Below are 10,626 nucleotides of genomic sequence, written 5' to 3'. Positions count from 1 at the left end.
TCAAGATGTCTATGGGTTAATAAAAAGCCTTAAAAATTGGATCTGGTGAGAGGTCCCTGGTTGGAAACTAGGCGGAAACAAGGGTTTTTCTTCCAAAGGTCCTGAGTTCAATTCCCAGCAACCACATGGTGGCTCACAACCATCTGTAATGGGGTCTGGTGCCCTCTTCTGGCCTGCAGGCATACACACAGACAGAATATTGTATACATAATAAATAAATTTAAAAAAATTGGATCTGTATGTTAACCTTTAAAATTACATTTATGGGAGCATGAGGACCTTGGAGGGAGGATTGAAAGGGAGAGAGGAAAGGCAGGGAGGGGAGCAGAAAAAAATATAGAGCTCAATAAATATCAATTAAAAAATAAAATAAAATTACATTTAAAATTAGTTTGCTTTTTTTTTTTAATTTTTTGTTTGTTTTGCTTTTTTTTTCAAGACAGGGCTTCTCTGTGTAGCCCTATCTGTTCTGGAACTCACTCTGCAGACCAGGCTGGCCTCTAACTCAAAGAGAACTGCTTCCTGAGTACAGGGGTTGAAGGCAAGCACTATCACAGCCTGACGTTTAGCCTGCTTGCTTAAAGCAAAATCAAATTCCTAAAATAAACAGCAATTCATATCTATAACAATTAAAAAAGTAAGTTTACACATGGGAAACTGGATAAATGCCATGTGAAAATAAAAGCTAGTAAAAGTGTATATAACCCTCTGGCAGTTAATTTACTCCAAATTCCTCACACAAAATAATAAAGTAAAATGTACAAAACTTTAAAATTAAAACCCTAAATTGACTACACCTAAAGAATAAATAAAAAGTAACAGAGATGTTAGTAACACTGTAAAGTTTTCATTTTCTTTTTTTTGTTAAACCAAATTATATTCACTGAAGAACTCTCTTGTACTTTAAGTACTGACTTCTCTTGAACTGCCCAACAACAAAAGACACATAATTGTTATGAAAAATCGACCAATAATAGGAAATGTCAAGCAAGAGACTCACATTTCAAGACAGCATTCTTTCTTCTTTACAATTCCTATAGTGCTCTCTCTCTCTCTCTCTCTGTGTGTGTGTGTGTGTGTGTGTGTGTGTGTGTGTCTGTTTGAGACAGCACTTCACTATGTGGCTTTAGCTGAACTGGAACTCATATAGACCAGACTGGCCTTGAACTCACAGAGATCCACCTGCCTCTGCCTCCCAAGTACTGGGATTCAAGGTATGCGCCACTATGTGTGACTCTGGTTAGGTATATATTAAACCGCCAAAGGTGCTAGAAAGAAAAATGTCTCCATTTATTATCATTAAAGCCAAACATTATCTCATTTTCATTTTATAACATTTCCATGGAAGAGATGTCTTATATATTATGTTTATAGACCAAAATGTGAGAGCTGATTTTTCTTATCCACTCAGTATAACCAGAGTCATGAACTTAACAAGAGAACTATTACCAGTTGCTTGAGGCGTGGGAGCATAACCAGGAAGCTGATGAGAGGCTGCAAATGTCTGTCTTTGAAGGAGCTCTGATTCAGACTGTGAGGGATGTCCATCTTCATAGCTTAAATGAGAGAGGACAGTATTAAAATATATAATACAACACATATACTCTATATTATAAAATGTAGTAAGTATGTAATACAAAGTACAATATATAAAATAATTTTAAACACACACACACACACAAATGAGATAATCAAAATATTTACAGGAGAGCAACTACCAGTTGCAAAAGTTGTGTTACCCAAAGAACACACGAAACTAGCAAAAATCAAAGCATAAAACAGAAATAAACTTCATAGGTAGGGATGGGAATGCATGCATAAGTTTATTTTAGTTTATATACTGGAATGGGTAATTTTAAGGACCAGGTTCACTAAATTCTATAAGCACAATGCAAATTAATCATTATATAGACAATGCCAAAACAACTTTTTGAGTTAGCATAGTGGTTAGAAGAATGCTTTGCATTTCATATTTCACCAGATTCACATCTTCCATCCCTGTCTCCATCCTAGTTTACCTTCCTCTTTGAAAACAGTCCCCAAGGAGGCAGTGGCACATGCTTTTAATCCCAGAACTTGGGAGGCAGAGGCAAGCAGATCTCTGAGAGTTCCAGGACAGCAAGCACTACACAAACCCTGTCTCAGTAAAAATAAAGGAAAGAAAAAGAAAGTTCTATATTGTGTCTTATACTTTTACGAATATATTGAATTTAAGTAGGTGAAAATACTATATAAAACAATGTTTTCACAATGACATTTTTGTACATGTATAGCATTTACTTATACCACATTTTTCTTATCCAGTCATGCACTGATGGACACTTAAGCCAGTATCACAACCTGGCTAACATGAATACTGATAGTCTAAACAAGATACCCATTACTGCAGGTATCTCTGCCCAATGCTAACTTTGATGCCTTAAAGTATACCACCCAGGCGTAGTATAGCAGGGTGATATGTAGTATTAGTTTTAGTTCTTTGAGGACTCTCAATAATGATTTCCACAGCATGTGGACTAATTCATATTCACACAGGTAGTATATAAAGGTTTTCGCTCTTCTCTCAACCGCTACATCTTTTATTTTCTTGATGATAACTTGGAGTAAAATGCAATCTCAGTGTGGTTTTGATATACTCTTTCTTACGGCTAAGAATATTAAAATGTTTAATTCACTAGTCTGTTTATTGGTTGGGTTACTACCTTAGTGTGTAGTTTTAAATTTGTTACTTTTATGTGTACCTGTCTATGCCTGCATGAATGCATGTGTATGATGTACACATAAGGAGCACTAGGAAGCCAGAAGAGTGTGTGGAACCCCCTAGAACTAGAGTTACAGACTGTTGTGAGCCATCATGTCAGTGCTGAGAACCACCCTGTCCTCTGCAAAAACAGGAAGTGCTCTTAACCTATGAGCTATTTCTTCAGCCTCTAGTGTGTAGTATTTAATTTTTTGACTTTTTATATAACCTGGCTATCGGCACAAATAAGGACTTTCTGAATGGTCTCCAGTAGTTCAGGAAATAAGAATTAAATAAATGTGATTCCATAAAACTAAGATTCCTTCCAATATACCAAAGGAACCGTCACCAGAGCAAAGAGCCGGCCTTTAGAGCAGGAGATCCTCATCTGCAGAGAACAAATATACAGAGAATACAAGAAACAAAGTTTTAGCCAAGTCTTTTGCCCAGGCCAGGCATGGGAGGTAGAAGAAGGATCTTTGTAAGGTCTAGGCCAGCAAGGGTTAAAGTGAGATCCTGTCTTAACAAACCAAAACACAAATCTTTTCCCCAGCTTTATTCTGATTGTTTTGCAGTTTCATATTTTACTTATTCATAGTCAATTTTAGGAGGAAAATTCTAAGTGTAAACTTCAGAAATAAGCTGCATTTAAAAATTATTAGAATATATAAGTATACAAAACAATGGGCTTTGAGATGATTTTCTAGTGTATAATGTATCTTTCTTCCTTCCATCCTTTGAGACAGCGTCTTGCTATAGTACTAACTGGCCTGGAATTCTCTATGTAGACCAGGCTACCCTCAAAGTCACAGAAATTCACCTGCCTTTGTTGCAGAATATTTGTTTACACTACAAAGATGTGTTTTTGCCAAGGTATCTTCTGATTGGTTTAATAAAGAGCTAAATGGCCAATAGCTAGGCAAGAAGATGTTAGGCAGGACTTCTTGGGACAGAGAGAATCTGGGAAGGAGAAAGGTGGAGATGCCAGGAGACAGAGAGAGTAAACAAGAGGTGCAAGATGGAAGAGAGGAAATGCCATGTGACAGAACATAGATTAATATAAATGGGTTATTTAAGTTATAAAACTATTTAGGAACAAGCATAAGCTATAGGTTGAACTTTTATAGTTAATAATAAATCTCCATGCCATTTTCTGTGAGCTGTCAGCCCAAAGAAAAATCTGACTACATGCCTCTTCTTCCAAGTACTGAGATTAAAGGTGTGTACCACTATGCTCAATTATATCCATACCCACCTTACCCTCTTTTGTTGGTCCTTGTTTTCTCTTCTCCAGTAGCCCTTTTAGGGTCTCACTGTTCAAGACTCTGGCTGGTCTTGAACTCACAGAGATCCCCTTGTCTCTGCCCGAGTGCTGGGATTAAGGGCATGAATCATCTAGTCCAGCTTCTTACACTTAACATGTAACTTCACCTCCATCTCTTTTATTCAAATGACACACCTTTATTGGCCAGATTATTATTATGACTAGATAACACTCCCTTGTATAAGCATATACTTGAGAAAGCAAAACTAAGGGAGAACACTATTGAGTTACCAATTTGCTGATTAAGACTTCAGAGAGAAAGCTCTTGCCTAGCATGCACATACATACTTCTTTGGCAATTCTAGTTGATTTCCAGTGGTATCTCATTACATTTAATAAATAACAATGCTGAACATCTTTCCTCATCTTTCATGAAGAAATCTCTAGCCGAGTTTTACTCAAAATTTTTTGCCCAATTTTATTTGGGCTGTTTTCTTATTAATTTTATGAACTGTATACATGTTCTAGAATAAACTACTGCCGGGTGGTGGTGGCACACAGAGGCAGGTATCTGGATCTCTGTGTTCAAGGCCAGCCTGGTCTACAGAGTGAGTTCCAGGACAGCCAGGGTTAGAGTAAAACCCTGCCTCAAAAAACAAAACAAACAACAACAAAAATCAATTCCTTGGCCAGATACAAGTATTTTCTCCCAACCCATAGCTTTCATTTTTCTAAAAATATCTTCAAAATATTAGTGTTAATTTAATTTAAATACATTTTGACATTTGGCTGAATTTTTTTTTTTTTTCTGAGACAGGGTTTCTCTGTAGCTTCGGAGCCTGTCCTGGAATTTGCTCTTGTAGACCTGGCTGGCCTTGAACTCACAGAGGCCCATCTGTCTCTTCCTCCCGTGTGCAGCACCACCATCCGCTAAAATAAAAATCTTTATCTAACCCAGTGTCTCAAAGTATTTTTTCTCCCTTTAGTTTTCTTCTGGAAATTTTAAGAGTACAACTTGGATAGCTCCTCAGTCTCTAACAACAGGAACTGAGGGTGTAGATGGTAGTGTATTTAACATCCATTCAAACTCCCAGCAGGAAGAAAAAGTGGAAAGATACTCTTAATTTCTTTCATTGCTATGACAAAATACCCTGCAACTTAGAAGAGAAAGGGTCTATTTTAGTTCACAAGTCCATCATTTCAGAAAAGTCATGGTAGCAGGAACTTGGAGCAGTTAGTCCCATCCACAGCCAAGAGCAGAGTATATACTCACTGTCCAGCTAACTATGTCCTCTACAGGACCCAGACCCAGGGTGTGGTGATGCCTACTTACAGGCTGGGTCTTCCAACATCAACTAACCTAACAAAGACCCTCCTGCCTTCTCACACACAGGTGCCAAACTGTTCTACACAATCCCTCTTGGAGACTTTCCCCAGGTGATTCTAGATTGTAAAATTAAGAAAATACTTCAGAGTGTCTTTGATTCTGAAATATCTGCAGTTTTTTAGAAACTGGAAATATATAATCCAAAATTCAAATGCTCTAACATCAGCAAATGTGTGAAGACTATGCAATGTTCAAAACATCTGGACTTCAGATTCCACTTGGAGCTAATTTTTTGAACATGACATAAAGTAATAGCTGGGATTCTCCTTCCTCACACACACAGACAAACATTAGACTGAATCCAGGGGATGTACACACCAGGCACACACATAACACTAAGCTACATTCCTAGGCCTTGACTTTTGTAAGTAGATCTCCTATACAGTCCAAATTAACCTCAAACTCATGATTCTCCCAACTCAGGCTCCAAGTGGCTGGGGCAAGGGGCATATTACCATTTCTCCATTCTTTCTTCTCATTCCCCAACCCTCTTTTATTTTTCTCCACAAGACTACTAATATTCATTATACTATACCTTTCCTGGTTTGCTTATTAGATAATTAACAGACACGTCAACTCCACAAGAACAAGGTCTTTGCTTTGTTCACTGCTTCCTCACTAGCACAAAGATTTGTATTTGATACACTGTATTTAATTACAAGTAATTAAAATTTTATGTTCAGTAACACTGACTAAGCATTTACTCAGTTAACAGGCTTTTTTTTTTGTTTGTTTTTGTTTTTTGTTTTTTGTTTTTCGAGACAGAGTTTCTCTGTGGCTTTGGAGCCTGTCCTGGAACTAGCTCTTGTAGACCAGGCTGGCCTCGAACTCACAGAGATCCGTCTGCCTCTGCCTCCCGAGTGCTGGGATTAAAGGCGTGCGCCACCACCGCCCGGCGACAGGCATCTTGCTAAATGATGGGGACCTAAAATTCAAACATGAAGCCACGGGGTCAGCTCATATACATAAATTAATAACCTGGCACTTTTGCACTAGCATACATGTGGTACATACACACATACACAGACGCAATAAACTCAAAATAAAATTAAGTTACAAAAAGCAATAAAACAAATAACAAATACTATTGAAAAAGACCTTCCAAATTTTTATTAATAGGGTATTAGGCAGTTTTTTGTTGTGTGTGTGTGTTTAAACAAATTATTTCAAGTTACATTATTTTTCTTTCTTGGAGGAGATAAGAATTAGAAAGAGATCTCTACATGTAGTCCTGGAACTCTCTTTATTTATTTAGTATGTATACAATATTCTGTCTGCATGTATTCCTGCAGGCCAGAAGAAGGCACCAGACCTAATTACAGAGAGTTGTGAGCCATCATGTGGTTGCCGGGTATTGAACTCAGGACCTTTGGAAGAGCAGGCAATGCTCTTAACCGCTGAGCCATCTCTCCAGCCCCTGGCGCTCTCTTTGTAGACCAGAATGGCCTCAAACTCAGAGATCTGGCTGCCTGTGCCTCCCAAAAGCGAGGATTAAAGGTGTGGGCCTCCATGCCCAGCTGTGTGTGTGTGTGTGTGTGTGTGTGTGTGTGTGTTGGTGGTGGTGGTTTCAAGACAGGTTTCTGTGTAGCCCTGACTGTCCTGGAACTATGTAGACAAGGCTGACCTCAAACTCACAGAGATCCAGCTGTCTCTTGACTCCAGAGTAAGACAGGGTCTTACTATATAGCTCTTAAAGGCAGAGATCTACCAATCTCTGCTCCCTAAATCTTGGGATTAAAGATGTGCACCAGGATACCTGGACTGCAGTTTTGTTTTTGGTAACTATTTGAATGAACAAAGATTATATATGGTATAAAGTTAGTTTTTAATTAACAACAGTTCACAGAATTAAGATCAGTTAAACCCCATGCTTCTTTCACTCTATGGTTCAGCAATTCTACTCTCAAGAGACATGAAAGATTCACACAAAACCACATGAATGTTGGTTGCATATTCCTAAAAAAAACAAACTTTAAGCCCACCAACTAATAAATGAATAAACAAAATGTGAGACAGACATAAAATGGTACCCCGTTCAAACACAAAAAGGATGAACATGGAAAACACTAAGTAGAAACCAAACACAAAAGAGATGAGGTCATACAAAATTCCATTTGTATGAAATTTCCCAAGTAAGCAAATCCATGGAGAAACAAAATCACTGCTTGTCAGGGACTGGGGCTAGGACAGAACAGGAAGCAGCAGCTAATAGGAATGTGATTCCTTATGGAATAAGAAAAATACTTTAGAATTGGACAATACTGACAGCTGTACAACCTGTGACCATCCAGTGATCACTGCAGTTTCTTTTTGTGCAACATTATCAGTAAGAAGATAGTCTATGGTAGATCTGCCTTGCTGCACACACGTCAGTCTCCTGTGGCTGGCCCATCTCTATACACTGCATAATCATTTTTAAAACATGTATACACAAAATTGGGGATACAAAATAGCTCAGTGGCAGAATACTTGCTCAATATACACCATTCCTTGTTTGGAATACCAGCACTGGGAAAACAACAAAAAACACTTGGATTGGGGGCTTTGCCTAGTATGTGTGCAAGGCTATGCCTGTTTTTTTGTCAACTTGACACAAGCTAGAGTTATTTGGGAAGAAAAACCTCAGTTGAGAAAACACCTATATCAGATTGTCCATGGGCAAACCTTTAGGGAATTTTCCTTAATAACAATTATTGTGGGCAGGCACAGTTCACTGTGGGTAGTGTCTCCCTTGGGCACTGTATAAGAACTGTGTAAGAAAAGAGGCTGAACTATCCATGTAGAGCAAGCCAGTAAGCAGAGTTCTTCTATAGTTTCTGCTTCAGTTTCTGACTCCAGGTTCCTGCCCTGACAGACAAACTGAAATAAAACCTTTGCTCATCAATTTGTTTTTGGTCATGGTATTTTATCACAAAAATAAACCCTAAGACAAATCCCTATCACAAAAATTAATTACTCTGTATATATTTGTACAGTTTTAAAATAAATCTCAGAAGGCTAAACATTATAATGAGCTACCAGTCTATAGTCCTTGAAGCTGACTTTGTTGAGACAGCATGATACTATTGTAGCCCAGGCTGGTATTGAACTTGGGGCCTCTCTTGCCTCAGCCTCTCCATTGACAGAACTACAGGAGCGAACTACACTTCGTTGGTTGTGTACTACTCCTAGTAATTTTTTCCCTTCAAAGTATGATTGTTACTTGTAAGATACTTTATTTTGACTGGACTCTATAGCATGAATAATAAAAACCCAGAGACACATACTGGGATTCAAGATGAAGATCAGAAATGCAAAGCAGCCAGGCCACTAGAGATTAAATGTGTGCCACCACTGCCGGTCCCCTATGTCTAACTAGTGGTTTAGCTCTAAAATATCATTACAGGACTCAGACTTAGAAGCAGAACCTCTCAGAGAGGACGGTCTACATCTCTCGGCAATCTGTTTCTGGTGTTTTTCTTTGGTTGCCTTCATTATCTTGGCCAAAAGCTTAGCACGTTCTGAAGCCTCCTTGGTTTTCTTACTACATTGTTTCTTTAGAGCTATACATCACATTTTTATTGCAGGACATGTGGAATACGAAGACAATGAATCTTGGTGCTTTGGTCCTGGGTTTCTTATTGTCTTTATTTAAGGGCTTTCTGAAAACTATTGGAGGACATAATTTAGAAAGATTAAAAGACTTTCTAATTCTACTAGCTCTTTTAGGTCCCAACCAAGGAGGCCTAAAGTATCTGTCAGTCCAGGAAACCGCCCCCGCCCCACTTTTAAACTTTTTTGAGACAGGGTTTCTGTGTAGCGCTGGCTGTCCTGGAACTCTGTAAACCAGGCTGGCTTAGAACTCAAAGATTTGCTTGCTTCTGCTTCCCAAGTATTGGGATTAAAGGCATGTGCCACCACCACCCGGTTGCTTCTTCTTTTTTTTTTTTTTTTTTAAATAATAACCAAGTTGAGACACTCAGATTGGCATCCACAATGCATCCTCAAACAGATTTGCGCTTCCTCTCTCCAGTTCTCCTTAGTCTTATAACAAGAATGCCCCTTATTCAACAGCAGGTACACTGTTATTCTTTTGGTCCCGGCCCCTTTCCACGCCCACTCCCAGTGATCTCTGACCACTCCTCGCCATCTGGAAACTCTCTCTTCTTCCTGTCCCCTCTGGCGTGTGCACACGTGTCCCCCCCTCTCTCTTTTAATAAATGTTTGGTTTTATGTCTATTTTATGTGTCTATGTGTCTTTTACCCGCCGCCTGTTTACACCCTCCCGCCTGCTTTTGGGAACCCGCTGCTGCTTGGCTCTGCCGCTGCTTGGCTCTCCCAGCCGCATGGCACGGAATAACCGCCAGGGGAATAGGAACACGGGAATTTTAAAAGAACAACATACACTGTGCCGTAGATCAAAACCCCTTGCTTCATGGGAAACCTTGTTTGTCATTCCCACACTGATCCAGATGACACAACCTTCCACTCTTCACCCAGAGCCATGTACTCACTTCTCACAGAACGTAAGAAGCTTTCGTTCATCGTCCATTTCAGTGAGTTTCTGACAGCCAATGGCTGAGGAGACACCACAAAAAAATTACCACTCCTAGTAGTTTTAAACAATGGCCAATTTGTTTTTTCTTAACTATGGAGTGAAAAAAAATTCTTCAGAACACATAAACTGTTTCTAATTCATGTATTTGGATCAGCTTAGGAAAAGATGAACGTGTATTTAAAGTTCCATATAGCCTTTCCTAAGACCTTTATTACCCCCACCTCCACTGTGAACATGACCTGAGGCCTAGAAAAGAGAATGTACAAAGAGATGTGTCCCAGTCCTCCACCTCCACTCCACACTGCTGTGGAATGGTCCTCTTGTACACTGTAAAAATTTGTCACTCAAATTGGTTTAGCAGTTGATTGACTGACAGCTAGGATTTTCCAGGCAGAGAGAATTCTGGAAGGAAGAAGGGCCTGGTCAGGAGGCAGCAGCCAGATGAAGAGGAAGCAAGACATATAGAAAATGAGGTAATAAGCCATAAGCCATGTGGCAGAGGGTAGATAAGAAATATGGGTGAGGGGGCTGGAGAGATGGCTCAGAGGTTAAGAGCACTGGCTGCTCTTCCAGAGGTCCTGAGTTCAATTCCCAGCAACCACATGGTGGTTCACAACCATCTGTACTGAGATCTGGCGCCCTCCTCTGGCGTGCGGGCATACATCGAGGCAGAATGTTGTATACATAATAAATAAATC

The 10,626-nt window shown here is 39.3% G+C and overlaps 1 protein-coding gene across 2 annotated transcripts in view; it reads right to left on the bottom strand.

The window, feature by feature from the left end:
* Qser1 (glutamine and serine rich 1) overlaps positions 1–10,626 on the bottom strand; it is a 67,226-nt gene that overhangs the window by 37,251 nt on the left and 19,349 nt on the right. For both annotated transcript variants that reach the window (XM_038331928.2, XM_038331929.2), the window contains exon 2: positions 1,450–1,556. The gene's annotated coding sequence lies outside the window, so the exon portion shown is untranslated. The remainder of the gene's footprint in view (positions 1–1,449; positions 1,557–10,626) is intronic.

This window comes from Arvicola amphibius, chromosome 5 (assembly GCF_903992535.2).
Source record: "Arvicola amphibius chromosome 5, mArvAmp1.2, whole genome shotgun sequence".
NCBI classification, from domain to species: domain Eukaryota; kingdom Metazoa; phylum Chordata; class Mammalia; order Rodentia; family Cricetidae; genus Arvicola; species Arvicola amphibius.
This window is presented reverse-complemented; position numbering and strand designations above follow the sequence as displayed.